Below are 20078 nucleotides of genomic sequence, written 5' to 3' on the forward strand. Positions count from 1 at the left end.
TTCAGGATCTTGAAAATTAGTCAAGGCACTCAACATCAAAATTCTAAGTGTACAAATGTTCAGCAGGGAAATATGTTCAAAATAGATAAAAAGTAGTTTTCCAGTAATGTTGACAATGCAAGATTATTGTGATATTTGCAAAAGAGAATTTCAACAAAAGAAGACTTGCATATTTAATTCACTAGCTTTAATTTCTCCCTGAATATAATGGAGATTAAATTCATTTGCATCAGATTTTGGTGTTAATGCTGAAGAATTTATTAGCCCCTTTTCCAGCACTGTGTTAGAAGTACTTACTTTCTTTCCTCTAGATGTTCTAAGATTTTAACTTCATGGGAGTCAGGAAGTTTCAACAGAATATCAGTGTAAAATCGCCAATCTCAGGCTTGGATTCCTGGGGCAGCTGCAGCCAGATTTGTTGTGTGTTGTCCTAGGCACCGGCTGTGCTGATAGTTGCAGGGGGAATGTCCTCTATTTATCTAGGCATGGTGAACTGCATTAGGTATGAGTAAATAACAGCCAAGGTCTAATAGCCACTGCATTCAAAACATTTACTGTATGAAAGTTTGTGCTTGACTGGCTCAAGTGTGCTTATTATAATAGACTAAGAAAAAAAATGCAGATGGTATATGGTTACAAAAACATGGTGGCAATTGAAAAATCTGTAGCCTTTCTTTATTCTGAAGATCACTACCCACCTCCCTGACTACCATTGTCTTTGTTCTAAGAAGGATGACCATGTTAAGATCAAAGTTCTGGGCCTGTAAGATGCATCATGTAAAAGGCAGTCTTCTTGGTTGTCTATAAAATGACAAAGAAAACACGAATATAAATTAGTCCTTTGTTTCTTATATGAAAAACAGTAGCTGTCTATAATTAAGGACCATATGTTTTCATTTAAACTTGAAAAATCTAAATTTATAACTTCTTAATAAAAAAATTCCAGCTTTGGCTAACACCCCCTTTTTTAAAAAATTTCATCACATAACTGGCACAATTTTAGATTGGCTAGTTTCTGCCCAGTTTTCTGCAAATATTCAAAAGCAGCAGTAACATTTCCTTTCTTAACGCAAAGGACTCGGTCAAGGTCTTTCATCAAATCATTGAATCTATTTATCCAAATGTATCTGTCCAGATTCTGGTCTCTTAACACATTTGAATCTAAGCCACTCAGAGATCTGACATGTTTTATGTTTGCATATCAGATTATTCTGCTGTGCTGTTAAAAGTACATCTTCAGTGAAATGAAATTGGATGATTTCTAGTCTTTTATGTTCAAACTTTTTATGTTTTAGAATTCTCCAAGGAAACTGGTATCATTTTCAATGGTAGTGCATTTCATGGCTTATAGGCCTCAAAATCTGGAGTTCTTTCTTAATGATTTCTGCAGTAATGACTGAGGCCTTTTACTGTCATGTACAAAGGAAACGCAGTTGGTTTGGGGATGGGAGAGAGAACAAGTCATGACAGGTAAAAACAAATTGGAAGAGAAATACTAGCAATGTTGTTAGAAGCAGAAACTTTCTAATTTTCTGTTGTTATTGAGCCGAAAGTGATATGACCTAATGAAAGCAACAAATCTCGGTGCGGCATAAACATGGGGACTAAAAACATAAAAGGGGGAAAATAAGAAGTCCTTCTAATGAGGTTGCAATATGATGAGATATCATCATTTTCAAAAGAAGCTGGAGGAGATTAACCAAGATGGCGGAGTAGAAGGACGTGCTCTCACTCCCTCTTGCGAGAGCACCAGAATCACAACTGGCTGCTGGACAATCATTGACAGGAAGACCCTGGACTTCACCAAGGAGGATACCCCACGTCCAAGGACAGAGGAGAAGCCACAGTGAGATGGTAGGAGGGGTGCAATCAGAGTAAAATCAAATCCCATAACTGCTGGGTGGGTGACTCACAGACTGGCGAACACTTATACCACAGAAGTCCACCCACTGGAGTGAAGGTTCTGAGCCCCACGTCAGGCTTCCCAACCTGGGGGTCCGGCAACGGGAGGAGGAATTCCTAGAGAATCAGACTTTGAAGCCTAGTGGGAATTGATTGCAGGACTTTGACAGGACTGGGGGAAAGAGAGACCCCACTCTTGGAGGGCACACACAAAGTAATGTGTGCATCGGGACCCAGGGGAAGGAGCAGTGACCCTGGGGGAGACTGAACCAGACCTACCTGCTGGTGTTGGGGGGTCTCCTGCAGAGGCGAGTAGTGGCTCTGTTTCACCGTGGGCATAAGGACACTGGCAGCAGAGGTTCTGGGAAGTTCTCCTTGGCGTGAGCCCTCCCAGAGTCTGCCATTAACCCCACCAAAGAGCACGGGTAGGCTCCAGTGTTGGGTTGCCTCAGGCAAAACAACCAACAGGGAGGGAACCCAGCCCCACCCATCAACAGTCAAGTGGATTAAGGTTTTACTGAGCTCTGTCCACCACAGCAACAGTCAGCTCTACCCACCACCAGAGCCTCCCATCAAGCCTCTTAGATAGCCTCAACCACCAGAGGGCAGACAACAGAAGCAAGAAAAACTATAATCCTGCACCCTGTGGACCAAAAACCACAGTGACAGAAAGATACAGAAGATGAAAAGGCAGAGGGCTATGTACCAGATGAAGGAACAAGAAAAAACCCCAGAAAAACAACTAAATGAAGTGGAGATAGGCAACCTTCCAGAAAAAGAATTCAGAATAATGATAGTGAAGATGATCCAGGACCTCGGAATAAGAATGGAGGCAAAGATTGAGAAGATGCAAGAAATGATTAACAAAGACCTAGAAGAATTAAAGAACAAACAAACAGAGATGACCAATACAATAACTGAAATGAAAACTACACTAGAAGGAATCAATAGCAGAATAACTGAGGCAGAAGAACGGATAAGTGACCTGGAAGACAGAATGGTGGAATTCACTGCTGCAGAACAGACTCAAGAAAAAAGAATGAAAAGAAATGAAGACAGCCTAAGAGACCTCTGGGACAACATTAAACGCAACAACATTCGCATTATAGGGGTCCCAGAAGGAGAAGAGAGAGAGAAAGGACCAGAGAAAATATTTGAAGAGATTATAGTCGAAAACTTCCCTAACATGGGAAAGGAAAGAGCCACCCAAGTCCAGGAAGCGCAGAGAGTCCCATACAGAATAAACCCAAGGAGAAACACGCTGAGACACATAGTAATCAAAGTGGCAAAAATTAAAGACAAAGAAAAATTATTGAAAGCAGCAAGGGAAAAACGACAAATAACATACAAGGGAACTCCCATAAGGTTAACAGCTGATTTCTCAGCAGAAACTCTGCAAGCCAGAAGGGAGTGGCATGATATACTTAAAGTGATGAAAGGGAAGAACCTACAACCAAGATTACTCTACCCGGCAAGGATCTCATTTAGATTTGATGGAGAAATCAAAAGCTTTGCAGACAAGCAAAAGCTAAGAGAATTCAGCACCACCAAACCAGCTCTACAACAAATGCTAAAGGAACTTCTCTAAGTGGGAAACACAAGAGAAGAAAAGGACCTACAAAAACAAACCCAAAACAATTAAGAAAATGGTCATAGGAACATACATATCGATAATTACCTTAAACGTGAATGGATTAAATGCCCCAACCAAAAGACATAGACTGGCTGAATGGATACAAAAACAAGACCCATATATATGCTGTCTACAAGAGACCCACTTTAGACCTAGGGACACATACAGACTGAAAGTGAGGGGATGGAAAAAGATATTCCATGCAAATGGAAATCAAAAGAAAGCTGGAGTAGCTATACTCATATCAGATAAAATAGACTTTAAAATAAAGAATGTTACAAGAGACAAGGAAGGACACTACATAATGATCCAGGGATCAATCCAAGAAGAAGATATAACAATTATAAATATATATGCACCCAACATAGGAGCACCTCAATACATAAGGCAACTGCTAACAGCTGTAAAAGAGGAAATCGACAGTAACACAATAATAGTGGGGGACTTTAACACCTCACTTACACCAATGGAAAGAGCATCCAAAATGAAAATAAATAAGGAAACAGAAGCTTTAAATGACACAATAGACCAGATAGATTTAATTGATATATATAGGACATTCCATCCAAAAACAGCAGATTACACGTTCTTCTCAAGTGCGCACGGAACATTCTCCAGGATAGATCACATCTTGGGTCACAAATCAAGCCTCAGTAAATTTAAGAAAATTGAAATCATATCAAGCATCTTTTCTGACCACAACGCTATGAGATTAGAAATGAATTACAGGGAAAAAAACGTAAAAAGGACAAACACATGGAGGCTAAACAATACGTTACTAAATAACCAAGAGATCACTGAAGAAATCAAACAGGAAATAAAAAAATACCTAGAGACAAATGACAATGAAAACAGGACAACCCAAAACCTATGGGATGCAGCAAAAGCGGTTCTAAGAGGGAAGTTTATAGCTATAGAAGCCTACCTAAAGAAACAAGAAAAATCTCAAGTAAACAATCTAACCTTACACCTAAAGAAACTAGAGAAAGAAGAACAAACAAAACCCAAAGTTAGCAGAAGGAAAGAAATCATAAAGATCAGAGCAGAAATAAATGAAATAGAAACAAAGAAAACAATAGCAAAGATCAATAAAACTAAAAGTTGGTTCTTTGAGAAGATAAACAAAATTGATAAGCCATTAGCCAGACTCATCAAGAAAAAGAGGGAGAGGACTCAAATCAATAAAATCAGAAATGAAAAAGGAGAAGTTACAACAGACACCGCAGAAATACAAAGCATCCTAAGAGACTACTACAAGCAACTTTATGCCAATAAAATGGACAACCTGGAAGAAATGGACAAATTCTTAGAAAGGTATAACCTTCCCAGACTGAATCAGGAAGAAACAGAAAATATGAACAGACCAATCACAAGTAATGAAATGGAAACTGTGATTAAAAATCTTCCAACAAACAAAAGTCCAGGACCAGATGGCTTCACAGGTGAATTCTATCAAACATTTAGAGAAGTGCTAACACCCATCCTTCTCAAACTCTTCCAAAAAATTGCAGAGGAAGGAACACTCCCAAACTCATTCTATGAGGCCACCATCACCCTGATACCAAAACCAGACAAAGACACTACAAAAAAAGAAAATTACAGACCAATATCACTGATGAATATAGATGCAAAAATCCTCAACAAAATACTAGGAAACAGAATCCAGCAACACATTAAAAGGATCATACACCACGATCAAGTGGGATTTATCCCAGGGATGCAAGGATTCTTCAATATACGCAAATCAATCAATGTGATACACCATATTAACAAATTGAAGAATAAAAACCATATGATCATCTCAATAGATGCAGAAAAAGCTTTTGACAAAATTCAACACCCATTTCTGATAAAAACTCTCCAGAAAGTGGGCATAGAGGGAACCTACCTCAACATAATAAAGGCCATATATGACAAACCCACAGCCAACATCATTCTCAATGGTGAAAAACTGAAAGCATTTCCTCTAAGATCAGGAACGAGACAAGGATGTCCACTCTCACCACTATTATTCAACATAGTTCTGGAAGTCCTAGCCACGGCAATCAGAGACGAAAAAGAAATAAAAGGAATACAAATTGGAAAAGAAGAAGTAAAACTGTCACTGTTTGCGGATGACATGATACTATACATAGAGAATCCTAAAACTGCCACCAGAAAACTGCTAGAGCTAATTAATGAATATGGTAAAGTTGCAGGATACAAAATTAATGCACAGAAATCTCTTGCATTCCTATACACTAATGATGAAAAATCTGAAAGAGAAATTATGGAAACACTCCCATTTACCATTGCAACAAAAAGAATAAAATACCTAGGAATAAACCTACCTAGGGAGACGAAAGACCTGTATGCAGAAAACTATAAGACACTGATGAAAGAAATTAAAGACGATACCAACAGATGGAGAGATATACCATGTTCTTGGATTGGAAGAATCAACATTTGTGAAAATGAGTATACTACCCAAAGCAATCTACAGATTCAATGCAATCCCTATCAAATTACCAATGGCATTTTTTTACGGAGCTAGAACAAATCATCTTAAAATTTGTATGGAGACACAAAAGACCCCGAATAGCCAAAGCAGTTTTGAGGGAAAAAAATGGAGCTGGAGGAATCAGACTCCCTGACTTCAGACTATACTACAAAGCTACAGTAATCAAGACAGTATGGTACTGGCACAAAAACAGAAACATAGATCAATGGAACAAGATAGAAAGCCCAGAGATTAACCCACGCACCTATGGTCAACTAATCTATGACAAAGGAGGCAAAGATATACAATGGAGAAAAGACAGTCTCTTCAATAAGTGGTGCTGGGAAAACTGGACAGCTACATGTAAAAGAATGAAATTAGAATACTCCCTAACACCATACACAAAAATAAACTCAAAATGGATTAGAGACCTAAATATAAGACTGGACACTATAAAACTCTTAGAGGAAAACATAGGAAGAACACTCTTTGACATAAATCACAGCAAGATCTTTTTTGATCCACCTCCTAGAGTAATGGAAATAAAAACAAAAATAAACAAATGGGACCTAATGAAACTTCAAAGCTTTTGCACAGCAAAGGAAACCATAAACAAGAAGAAAAGACAACCCTCAGAATGGGAGAAAATATTTGCAAATGAATCAACGGACAAAGGATTAATCTCCAAAATATATAAACAGCTCATTCAGCTCAATATCAAAGAAACAAACACCCCAATCCAAAAATGGGCAGAAGACCTAAATAGACATTTCTCCAAAGAAGACATACAGACGGCCACGAAGCACATGAAAAGATGCTCAACATCCCTAATTATTAGAGAAATGCAAATCAAAACTACAATGAGGTATCACCTCACTCCTGTTAGAATGGGCATCATCAGAAAATCTACAAACAACAAATGCTGGAGAGGGTGTGGAGAAAAGGGAACCCTCTTGCACTGTTGGTGGGAATGTAAATTGATACAGCCACTATGGAGAACAATATGGAGGTTCCTTAAAAAACTAAAACTAGAATTACCATATGACCCAGCAATCCCACTACTGGGCATATACCCAGAGAAAACCATAATTCAAAAAGACACATGCACCCGAATGTTCATTGCAGCACTATTTACAATAGCCAGGTCATGGAAGCAACCTAAATGCCCATCAACAGACGAATGGATAAAGAAGATGTGGTACATATATACAATGGAATATTACTCAGCCATAAAAAGGAACGAAATTGAGTCATTTGTTGAGACGTGGATGGATCTAGAGACTGTCATACAGAGTGAAGTAAGTCAGAAAGAGAAAAACAAATATCGTATATTAATGCATGTATGCGGAACCTAGAAAAATGGTACAGATGAGCCAGTTTGCAGGGCAGAAGTTGAGACACAAATGTAGAGAATGGACATATGGACACCAAGGGGGGAAAACTGCGGTGAGGTGGGGATGGTGGTGTGCTGAATTGGGCGATTGGGATTGACATGTATACACTGATGTGTATAAAACTGATGCCTAATAAGAACCTGCAGTATAAAAAAACAAACAAAACAACTAATACTAAACTTTCATTGGGTTATTTGTATGGAAATATGTTAATATAAATGTTTCAGACATTACATGAAATTTCTAAAAATCTTATATTTGTATTTGTATGGAAATATGTATGGAAATATGTTAATATAAATGTTTCAGATGTTACATGAAATTTCTAAAAATCTTATATTTGTATTTGTATGGAAATATGTATGGAAATATGTTAATATAAATGTTTCAGACATTACATGAAATTTCTAAAAATCTTAAAAAAAAAAAAAAAAAAAGAAGCTGAACTTCCGAAGAAACACACAGCAGTCCCACCACTGGTGTTCCCATGGGAAGTTGTTTTGGGAAAGAAGGAAAAGGAAAACTGGCAATATTCTAGCAATGTGAGGCTCCTGTGTTATGTACTCAGGAGATTTAACTGAATAGAAGGATGACAGAGTAGAGGCTTTCATATCTACCTTTATTAGCTTAAGAAATTTAACATTTAGATTCACTATCCATGTTTATGTGTTATTTTCACCATGTTATTATAAATATAAATATATGAGAGATACATTCTCCGAGATGTACACCAAACTCTTAATGGTGACTATTTCTGAAGAGTGATGTCGTGGGGAATGGGATGGGGGAGGACTTCCACTTTTTAATTTGTATGATTCTGCAGTTTAATTTTTTACGTGTGTGTATTTTACACAATAAAATGTATAGCTGTTTCCTTTGTAATTCATAAGCAGAAACTATGATAGCCCCTATGTTTTAAAAAAACCCAACCTGTCCTGGCCATCCATGCTAAGAATTAATTTATGCTGAGCTAGACCCTTGTGGTAAGTTTAATAACTAAAACCTCTTAGCTTTAGTTATGTAGTGAGTTTTTCTCTATCACAAATACTTTCAAAGTGAAATTCTAAAGTAATATGAACAGGTAATACTGTTTCTAATGTTACTGCCTTTTTTTTAGGAATAAAAATGCAGCACACCACTTGACTCAATCACTGCCTGCCAGGGGATACATGATCACAACTCACGGTTTACCAATTTCCCCAGGAGCATGCCATGAGCAGGGAAACTTGGGGACTTCTTTTGCTTTCCACGTTTGCACTTCCCAGTGGACACAAGTGATGGAAAATACATGTAAGCGGGCATAGAGCCTAAAGGACTCACAACTGACACTACTCAAGGTACAGCATGAGCCAGGGGTTAGAGTTGCCATGACCAGCCACTTCTATCTTGGCACCCCCATCTAAATCCTATCACCCCTCAAAAAATCATCATCAACATATCTTCCATTTTGGTGCCAGCCATACTGGTAGTCATTTCATATGCATGTCATATACACTGTGTCTAAAAACAGGACTTCCCTGGCGGTCCAGTGGTTAGGACACTGCTTTCACTGTGGAGGGCCCGGGTTCAATCCTTGGTCTGGGAACTAAGATTCCCACAAGCTGTGGGGCGGGGCCAAAAAAAAAAAAAAGTAATTCACCAAACTCTCATCCTTCACAAAATGTTGCAGATTAGATTCTCCAGGAAACAGACCCTAAAACAGAAAGCTGTGCACTGGATGTTACAAGGTGTGTTCTTGGGGTCAATATTTGTACAGATGTTAAGGAATTAGGTAGGATCGGGCAGAGGGAGCAATTGGGCTGCAATGAAGTCCCAACAGAGCCTCACCCAGTCCTACGGGGGAGCTCTGCAGCTGGGATGGCCCTGCCAAGCTGTCCGGAGTTGAAGCAAGGTCCCCCTTGGAAACCAGTGTTTAGATGCAGGCAGGGGCAGCACCTTGGGTAAAGTGGCTCTTTTCAGCCCAGTGCAGTGGCCAGAGAGGGACGTTCACTCAGCTGCGAGAAGTCAGCATCATACTGCCAGCAGCAGGAGGCGCGAGCGCTTCCATCCTGAAGGGTGGAAGGGAGCAGTGCTCACAGCGACCAGCGAACTAAATACGTCAGCCTCTTTCTACAAAAGAATGTTGGAACATATCTGTAAGACTAAGAAGTTGGCACTTATTAACTGAGATTTATTCTGTCTGGCTCATTTGTACACTCTTAATGGGCCACCATGCATAAATATTCTCTAGTTCATTCATTAATTCATTTAATTTCATTCAATTAAAAAACTGTAGGTTGAGTACCTACAGTATGCAAAGCACTGCTTAGCTCTGGTGATAGAAGAATGAACAAGGCAAAGTGCAGAAGAATGATAATCACGTTATAAAGTATTTATTGAGTTTTTACCTTGAGACAGGCTCTGTGCATCTCATTTAATTTTCTAACAACTTTGTAAAATTAAATTCTATTTTCATCTCCATTTTGCTAGTTGGGGAGACTCAAAATTGGAGGGGTTTAGTAACTTTCCCAAGGTCACTCAGCTAATAAGGTGTGGAACAGGGTTTGAGCCCAAAGGGAGTAATTCCAGAACTGGAGCCCCTAGCCTTTCCATGAGGGAAAAGTAACATAGAAAGACTATGTCAGTATAAAGTGATAAGCGCTGAATGGTAACAGAGGAAGACAATCCCGGTATAAAGTGGTAAGAGCTGAGGAAGAGTGTTAAGCAAGAATGTGCAGGAAAGAGCAGTCCAGCCTGGGGACGTGGGGTGATGATTAGGATCATCAGAGCGAATAAGGGTTAAAGAGCTTTCCAGGCAGATGGACCACCACAAACAAGACAAGGACTTAAGGTAGAATTACAAGTAGTTCAAGGTTACTAGAGCATAAAAATGCAAAGCGGGGAGCGGCAGCTGGTGAAATGGAGATGGAAATGGGGCCAGGTCAAGGTGAGTCAGCTGTGCCCTGCTCAAGAATGTCTGCGTAGGGACTTCCATGGTGGTCCGGTGGTTAAGACTCCACGCTTCCACTGCAAGGGGCACCAATGTGGGAACGAAGATCCCGCATGCCCACGCGCGGCCAAAAAACAAAACAAAACAAACAAAAGAATGTCTGCTTAATCCTAGAGGACAGAAAGCTATTCAAAGGTTTAAAATAAGGAAGAACAAGGTGGGATTTGTGTTTCAAAAGATCTCTCTACTTAGTGGAGGACGTAGGGTGTGGTGCCATACTGAAGATGGTGAATTAGCTGTGGGGGGGAGGGAGGAGAGAGAGAGCACTGATGGCTGGAAGCTGACCGGGTCCTTGGTGGTGTTGTTGACTCACACAAGGAATCAGAAGGAGCCTTCGGTGGGGAGAGGGAGGGTTGCACTGCGATGAGGAAAGGCTAGAGGGCAGATGTTTAATTCAGGTTACCACTGTGTTTAAGGAGGTTACGGAACATACAAATATATATGTCCAGTGGGCAGCTGGATATTCAAATTGGAAGTGCAGATGAGAGATGGGGGCCGGATGTAGCTGAGAGACTTATTAGAGTGTAAGTGGTAGTTAAAACTGCAGAGCTAAAATGACACTGTGGAGGTTTTCTACACTGAGAGCAGAAGATAAGGACAGTGGTACACTGAGGACCAAACCTTCGAGAAGGGCAAGAAGAGGAGAGTTTACAAAGGAGGAGAAAGGGTTTGAGAGGGCAGAGGACTGCCCAGTGTCAGAAAGAAAGAGAGAGAGAGCACTTTCCAACAAAGAGAGTAGTTCCAGTGTCAAAGGCATGTGATAAATCAGTTACGTCAAGTACTGGAAAGTGTTTATGGGGCTTGGCAATATGCCAGCATTGCTGACTTTTCCAAGAGCACTTCTTGGAAGTGGAGACGGTAGGAATCGAGTACCCTGAGGTGGAAAGGTGAACAGGAAGTAAAAGGGGAGAGCTACATGGCATTGACAATTCGTTCAAGAAGGTTGAGGGAAATGAGTGCAAGATGGGAGCTACAGGGAACCCAGTGTAAGAGGGTTCTTGCTTTTCTGTTTTGTTTTGGTTTTTTTTTTTTTTTTTAACATTTCCTAGCTATCTAATATATGTCAGACACTAGGAAGATAATTTTATCTTGAGATCTGGTCCCTGCCTTCAAGTTACTCATAATCTAGTGCAGGAGACAGAAACATGAATAGCCACAGAAAAATGTGATGAGAGTGGTGATAGCAGTGTGATGGAAGAACCAGGGGAAGAGGAGGGAGAAAGCCCCTGTCTCTGCTTAGAGGTCAGGAAGCAGGTGAATCAGCAGAAGAGCAGCAGATCATCAGCAGAAAACGGAACAGCTGTGGGACAGCACGGCGCAGTGTAAAAGATGGGGACGTTTGCTGAAATGAATGTTCCGTGTGACTGAGTGCAGGAGAACGGTAGAGGCAAGAGATGACACTAGGAAGGTAAGACTGAGTTCCATTTACCGAGGGTTTTGTTTGCCGCATTAAAGAATTTAACCCTTTTCTGAGTAATGGGGGAGCTGACTGAAGGGCTTTAAGCAGACCAAGTACTATGAACACTAGTGTTTTACAAGACCCTGAGAGAAAAGAGGGTGGCTTGGAGGAAGCAACTCTGGAGTTAGGAAGACAAGTTATGAGACCACTGCCGTTTATGCTGGGGGAGTGACTAATGTAGCCAGCACGGAAGTGAAGAGGAGGGACAGATTTGAAGTAAAATAAGAGATAGAATGCACAAAATATGATTATACTTATGTGGGGTGTCAGAAAAGGAACAGTAAATGATCCTTCCAGATTTCTGAATTGGTGGCTGGATAGATGTAGAACCTATAACGAGAAAGCTTTAACGTTTATAAAATATAATGAGTTTGATCCTGAGATGCCCGTGTGATAGCCAAGAGCACAAATATCCAAGTACCCACATTATAATGTTGAATTAAAATAAAAGGATAGGCAATTATCTGTAAGCTATGGTTGCAACCACATACACCATGTGGAACTGAGACATGAGTTGTGCAGATGGTGGAAACGTGAGGATTCTCCCCCTCTATTTTCTAAAATGTAATTATATTATTTTTACAGCAAAAAGAAAGTCCATCTGTGCTTGGCACAGCTAAGAAATATATAAAGCACATTCAATAGATATGATTCTATTCCACGGGAGCCTATAAATCTTTTCTACTCTAATGACCTTCACCTCAGTGTACTTTGGAAACCAGGCCCTGAAGCTTTTCCCTCACTCACTGGAACAGCTAAGCCTCTGGAATCTTAAATCCTGTGTTCCACCCTCAGACCACAGCTGCCTATCTTTCTAGCTCCTTCATGCCTATCATTCCCATGATACTTGCTTTTCAACTTCATCAAAAGCTCCAGTTCCTTACAACCTCAACTTGACATCTCCAAATCTTTGACTCCTCTTTTCCAACTAGGATGACTGATATAACTCCTTTTTATATTTCCTTGTCTAAATTCCAAAGCCTTGCTCATTCTCCCCCACCCCCAGATGCATTATATTGGGAGGACATCTAATCTTATAGACATACTAAGATATTAAACCCCAATCAGGAGGTAACTTTGACCACTACTTACAGCAGAGATTGGTAATTGCCTATCCCATATCCTTCTTCCTTCCTAATAGAATCCAATTTTCTTCAGCATGACAATGTGCATAGCCAAAGATTACACTTCTCAGATTCCCTTACAAATAGAGGTAACCAATGAGATATATGCAGTAGTCATCTGGGTAGGGGTCCCAGAAAGATCTTTAAAGGGAGCTGACTCATCTGGGAGGTCTGCTTCCTTTTGTCCTTTCCCCTTTCTTCCCTCTTCATTACTGAGATATAATGGCTGGAACTTCAGCAGCAATTTTACAACCATGAGGAAACCTTTAAAAAGTCTCTGCATGCTAAAGATAGTGGGACAGAAACATAGAAGGAGCCTGAGGGCATTGACAATATTGGATAGTTACTATATAGCCCTGGACTTCCTGCTTGCAGACTTTTGTTTGTTTTATGTCAAAGAAAATAAACACCTATCTTTTAAAGGTCACTATTATCTAGTAATTGTTACTAATGATTCGACAATTCCTAATAGACACACTACTTCATTCATTCATTCATTCATTCATTGACTACCATGCATTTGCTGACTGCCTGTTCTGACTTCAGCATTATTTGAGAAGTTTGGGTAAAAACAGAAAAAACTATAAGAATAGTCTTAGAGTATAAGTAAATCCCTATTTCTTCTGTTTAAGGGAAGACAGACATATCTTAAAAATCAAGATGAACTTCATGGCAATCTAGATTTTTCAAACACACTAAAAACAATAAGCACTGTGCATTATCAAAGATGGCAGAAGGGAGAAGTGGGACATAGTGATTGAGAAAGAAGGTGATGAGGCTTGCACTGAACCTGAAAGAAAGGAGAAGGAGGGGGTGGTGGGGTAAGGTCAAACCATTCCTTCTCAGGCTGGAAGGAAAATCATGAGCAATGGATCAGGAAGGAAAACATAAAGCATAATTTCAGGAGGTACTAAGAACTACAGTCTGGCTGGACTCATTCCGCTGTGAGCCCTCAGGTAAAACGGCCATCCTCTCTGTTCTGGAGCTTTCTCCCTTGCAAAACCACATGTTTATAACATGCTTAGAGGTTGTTGGGTGAACTTGGTACAACACTGTCCGTGGCACAGGGTTTTTATTACTGTACAGCACTTACCTTTCTTCATAAGGTTGCTATAAGATTAACAACTTTACACGGGATTAACATTTCACAGACCTTCATGTCTTCATGTCCTAAGTTGTCTGCTAATGCCTATGGGGTTTCTGCTAAACGAAATCGCTCTTCAAGTTGTACTTTGTGGGGTCCTCCCTGGTATGGCCTCCTTTGCTCAGTGCGTGTGCCTTACTATGTTTCTGTCCTGTTGCGCTGTATTGGCTAATGTATCATGTTGTCACTAAAGGTTTTGTTGTAATCTTTTACCAAACAATGTCATAAGCAGAATACACTCATCTTTCTATGGTCACAGTTCAGAAAGCTACACTGCTATTTAGTCACTTAAGTGACCTGTAGGCAATGTTTAACCATCTGTGTACCACTGATATAAGACAGTACAAAAACTGACTACAGTAAAAACGAATACATTTCTATTTCCTCCTTTTCTCTCCAGTACGGATCCTAACTTGTCTCTAAGTCTTTAGTTAACTGACCCTGCTCCTCAATTCTTTCTTTTCTCGTGACTCGGTTCTTCTCTCTTCAAGTCTTTAATAATATTAAATGGCATTTTTCAGATTTCTTCTACAGCCATTTAGTATTTCAGCATAAGACTAATCTTTCAGTAACTCAATGCCTTGAGTAAAGGCCTTAACCTGCACAAACACTTAACCTGCTTCAAATTGACAATCTGACTTCATTTTCTAAAACCTGGTACTGTTTAAGACAAAAGTGTCATGGGCTGTGTGCTGGGCATGCCAGAGACCAAACTTACTTAACCTGTGGAAGAAACATCTTTGGGGAGGCTCTTGGGAGATGGGAGAACACAGATCTTCATCCATCCTGGCTCCAAGATAAGGACCGATGTGCCCTCACACTGACCTTTTTTTTTTTTTTTTTTTTGCTCCTGACCTGGGAGCAAGTGGCAAAGATTAGGGTCCTCCTCTCTAACTGGAAGGCACTAAAGCCGATCTTATTCACCTTGAGGAGCAATCATTTAGGTAATGGCATTCTTTTCAGATGTCCCCCATGAAAAACCAGCATGAAGGGTCTTAAGTTCTTGGATAAGTTTACCAGCTTCAATGTTAGATATGATGGAAAAATCCTGTAGACAACATTTAAAGGCAAACTCTTTTGAGTTTGGATTACAACATTATTCAATTGTATTCTGCATATTCCTATCCAAGTTCCTGCTACAGATGAAAAGTTAACTATTCTATTGTAATGGAAGCCCATACCATCTGTGAGAGGAAAATTCAACACCTTCTACCAGGAAGATTAGAGGCTGTTTCTAGCAAGGCAAAAACCAGTTATTAAAGTTTTCTGGTTAAAGACTGTGTGTGTTACTGGGGATGTGTAAGCCATTAGCTCCTGCCATCACACACAGCATACATAAAGTGCACTGTAGAAGGTGGGCAGGAGCCTAAGTACAGCCCTATTTCTCCACCCATAAATTCATCTTCTTGCCTTTCGTCTTGCTAACATCTACCCCAAGACACCCCAAATGAGGCACAAGGAACTTCAAACCCCTTTTCACAGAGAGGCAATGTGAATTCAGGATCTGCCCAAAGTGCTTCTATCACCTACTCGCTGTGGATCACGAGCAAGTCACATAAACTCTTTGAGCAGCAATTTCTCATTCTACAAAACAGTGTGACCTACTGTGCAGGTTATTGGGATATTCAGCAATAATATACATAAAGTACCTGGCACATAGGCAGCTTTCAATACATGATAAACATTGCTGTAAATATATAACAAATCTCCATGTTTTACCCAAAATACACACACACACACATACACACACACACACACACACAAACACACATACAACAAGGGTGGGGAGAGAAGAGAAGGGGAGAGAAGGGGGCAATAATTCTACGCTGTTGAGAAAGGAGAAGCCTATAGAAACATATTTTTGTTATTTTATCATTTCAACATTTCAGGTTTAGTATAGAATTTACCTGAGCTATGGATTTTACACTGAGTCGGCTTCCATCCGGAGGGATATATTACTTTAATTTCCCAGAGAGTAGGCGAGAAATTTTCTTCCAGGGAGAGGGAGTGGGAGAGATTGCCCATCCGTCATAACCTCCCAGGGACTGACAAGTCTGAGTCCACCCGACCTCGTTTTGCAAGAGCTTTGGTAATCCACCCACAGAATGGAAAGAAGTGGGAGGGGGAGATAACATTCTCTCCCTCGTTCCTCGTTCCTGCTTACCACCCCCCGACCATATATACACATCGTTCTCCATAACGCTATCTGCCTTTCCAAGGCAGATGAACACTGCAGGGAAACAGCAGGGAACTCCTTTCTCAAAGTACTACGGCCAACACCTGCCATTTCGCCATGACGCTGAGGGTCTATAGTGGAGGCAGATCCCCCTGCAGGCTGGGCCTCTCATTCCCTCCGCTGCTGGGACAGTTGCCTGCTGGCTACTTCACACTCCACTCCCTCCCCAGGAACGGCTCTCAACCAAAAGGAGCTGCCTTGCTCTCCTCGGGCAGCCTGCACCCCGTGACCACTTGCGGTAGGATACTAAGGCCCTGCACTGTTGCCTCAGTTCAGGAAGGGGATCTCAGCTCTAGAACTTCACACGGGGTCTGCTGGGGCCTCTGCTGCAACTGCATCACCGTCCAAGTCTGCCCCCTCCGAGTGGATGCTGACTCTTCCCTGTTCCCTCACTCCCTGATGGGTGTTCCTAGGAGCTCTCGCCAATTAACTCCCTGCACGCATACCTCCATCTCGGAGCCTATGTTAGAAAATCGAGCTACAATGATTTTGTAGACTGTCCATGTCCTTTGACGATGAAGGACAGAATCTGGTAGGACCATCCCGCCGGTGAGGCTCCTGACAATCCACTAAGCACGTGCACAGCTGCTCAGCGAGAACCCAGAGGGAGCAGGGGGGTGCGTGCTCAGAGTACCTGCCCACCAAAGGCTGACTGGAAACCTGCGTTTATCACAGACGCAGCCTGGGTGGGGGAAGATAAGCACCTGGTTCTAGAGCCAACTGCCTGGGTAGAATCCCACCTCTTTGCCACTTGCTTGGGCATATGACCTTGAGCAAATTCCTTAATCTCTGTGAAATTTGAATATATAATAGTACCTAGAAGTTGAATATATAATAGTATCTACCTCATACAAATATATTTAATATTTATATTATATCATATATATATATATATATATATATATATGAATCAAACAGCACCTACCTTATAAGGCTGTTTAGGAGGATTAACTGAGCCAACATATGTAAAGAGCTTAAATTAGTCCCGGCACACGGTATATATTCAGTAAATGCTAGCTGTCATAAAACATTTGGATAGCCCATGTGTGTATCTTTATTTAGGAACACCTAGGTTACCAGAGCACTTGCACATTTTTATCTCCATCCTTCAAGACAGTAAATTTCTTGAGAGCCAAGATAATGTATTTAATGATTAAATAAATACTTATCCACACATTCATACATTTATACACATCTATGTATATGTAAATGCACATGTTTATATGTAGAGTACGTGTATGTGTCAAGCTACCTAAAACTCTATTTGTTTTATGTTTATAAGAATCTGAGATTGTAATGACCTTGGGCAGAGTAGCTAGAAAGGACAAAAGTACAGCTCCATTGAGCTCTCCAGGGGTCCACACTCTCCCCTGGGGCTCTGATCCCTCACTTTGAGAAGGCTTCTCTCTAGCAAATAAAGGAATACATTAGAAGACAGGACCCTAGATCTTGGCCTGAACTGCTCAGGCCCATATCTAAAGATGTGCCATGGAGATAAAGGGTTATTCTGCTTATTTGGTGCCTGGAATTGTGATGGTTAATAACCATTTTGATTTGTAGGGTAGTAACTCTGACAGGTTATACTCATGAAAAGCTTGAAACAGAGATGATAATACCTGTGGGTGTCAAAATTTAATCTTTCTTAATATTAAGTTCACTTAAAGCACCCCGAGGTCAACAAGTTGGTGGGTGACACTGAGTTAACAGAAAGTTATTTAGCCAAATAGTTTCTAAAAACATCAATCCATTCTAAAAATAGGGAATCCCTATTACACATAGCATGCCTATTTGGTGCTATTTTTTAACCATTTAGGGAGACATTACAGTAACATCATAAAAATTCTAAGTTGGAGAAGACGCAGAAGATACGTAGTTTAACCTCCTTCAGAAGTGAAAAAAAACAAGACTTGGAAAGATTACATGACTTGTCTAAGGTCACAGGAATTTTTTTTAATGTTTTATGAATTCTGAATATCAAGCAAAAACCAGATAATTAAATACTTAACCACTTGTGTGTATTTTTTTTAAATCAATTTTATTTATTTATTTATTTTTTATTGCATTGGGTTTTTGTTGCTGCGTGCCAGCTTCCTCTAGTTGCGGAGAGCGGGGGCTACTCTTCATTGTGGTGCACCACTCTTCGTTGTGGTGCGGTGGCTTCTCTTGTTGCTTCTCTTGTTGCAGAGCACAGGCTCTAGGCATGTGGGATTCAGTAGCTGCAGCACGCGGGCTCGGTAGCTGTGGCTCGCGGGCTCTAGAGCGCAGGCTCAGTAGTTGTGGCACACGGACTTAGTTGCTCTGCGGCATGTGGGATCGCCCCGGACCAGGGCTCGAACCTGTATCCCCTGCAATGGCAGGCAGATTCTTAACCACTGCACCACCAGGGAAGTCCCCACTTGTGTGTATCTTAAGTGATGCAACTGAAGGCAGGGCTATAAAGAGTCCAAGGGGAATCTGAGCTTACATTAGTGCTGTAGGATGCAAAAGAGGAGCCCACTCTGGCTCTTGAGACAATGATTGGACACCTGCCAAGGGTTCTACACTGTGTGCTTCTGGACCACATGTGCATAGAAAGCAGAGGGCAATGATCAATTGCCATTCATTGTCCAAACAATTCAGAATCCATCCAGAGGCTAGCTGAAAACTGGCTTAAGAAATAACAATGCCATGAGCATTGTTATCAAATACAAGAAACAATAACAATAATGAACATTAGTAGGGTGTTTTGCAGATTACGAAGTATTTTCAAACACAACCCTTTCCAACTTCATAATGGAAAACCACCAGACGAGTAGCCTTGCTGTTTTTATTATTATTACCACCTCCAAACCAGGAGACTCAGGTTGGTGGAGAGAACTTCTCCTGTCACTCATCTGAGCCAGAACTCACGTGCAGTTTTCACTCCAAGCCCTGGGCACACTCCCCGAGTCAAAGATGCTGATACTCAACAGTTTGATGCTCTCTGCTGAGCTCTTGCATCACACACAGTTGAGCATGTAAGGTAAAAAGTGGACTCAGAGATATGAGCCACTTACTCCATACAGAAGATTACCTCTCTGCCCAGAACAAGGACACTCACTCAGTATCAAAAGTGTGTGTGAAGGACCAAATCTCTGATTCTTTAGAGACTACCTGATTTAAGTCATTTAACTGGAATGCATTCAGTGTGTACCTACGGAACTTTTGTACTCTTATACTTAATAAGTTCAGCCTTTGTTTCCTATGAGACCAAAACCACTCAGACTCTTTCCTCAAGAACTTTTCTGAACTAAGTATCACACAGACTTCTTCAGTATGTGAAGATGAAGGGATTCGGAGTAACGGGTAGGGCAACTGAATAATGATCCTCTTAGAATTGTGAGCAGGAAAATGGAAGAATTTTATCACCTGTAATTGCTTTCATGATTGAATCTCCTTGTGCCCTACCTTACCCCATGAACATTCACTATTTTTACTGCCTGACCTAAGCACAGATGTATCTGAGAAAGCAGCCATGACCGTGATTTTCAAGTATGTTTTTAAAAAAACCTCACAGATGTGCAGGCTGCTGAAAAAAGAGCTGAAAGGAAGATTGTTATGTCCACCTAAATGTTGCACTGAGGTGTATGAGGACTAAACCAAAGAAAAATGATGGCTATCATATTCCACAAGGGAAATGTGGGTTAAATATTCTTTGTTTAATATTCTACTTAAGTTTTCTTGAACAGGTAAAGCCTTT

General features: G+C 40.7%; 1 protein-coding gene across 1 annotated transcript in view; it reads right to left on the reverse strand.

Moving 5' to 3' along the window:
- Window positions 1-208: 208 nt before the first annotated feature.
- LOC118902087 (cleavage and polyadenylation specificity factor subunit 6-like) overlaps window positions 209-20078 on the reverse strand; it is a 56521-nt gene continuing 36651 nt past the window's right edge. The window contains exon 3 of the mRNA XM_036866015.1: window positions 209-801. The gene's annotated coding sequence lies outside the window, so the exon portion shown is untranslated. The remainder of the gene's footprint in view (window positions 802-20078) is intronic.

Source organism: Balaenoptera musculus, chromosome 10, assembly GCF_009873245.2.
Source record: "Balaenoptera musculus isolate JJ_BM4_2016_0621 chromosome 10, mBalMus1.pri.v3, whole genome shotgun sequence".
Lineage (NCBI taxonomy): Eukaryota > Metazoa > Chordata > Mammalia > Artiodactyla > Balaenopteridae > Balaenoptera > Balaenoptera musculus.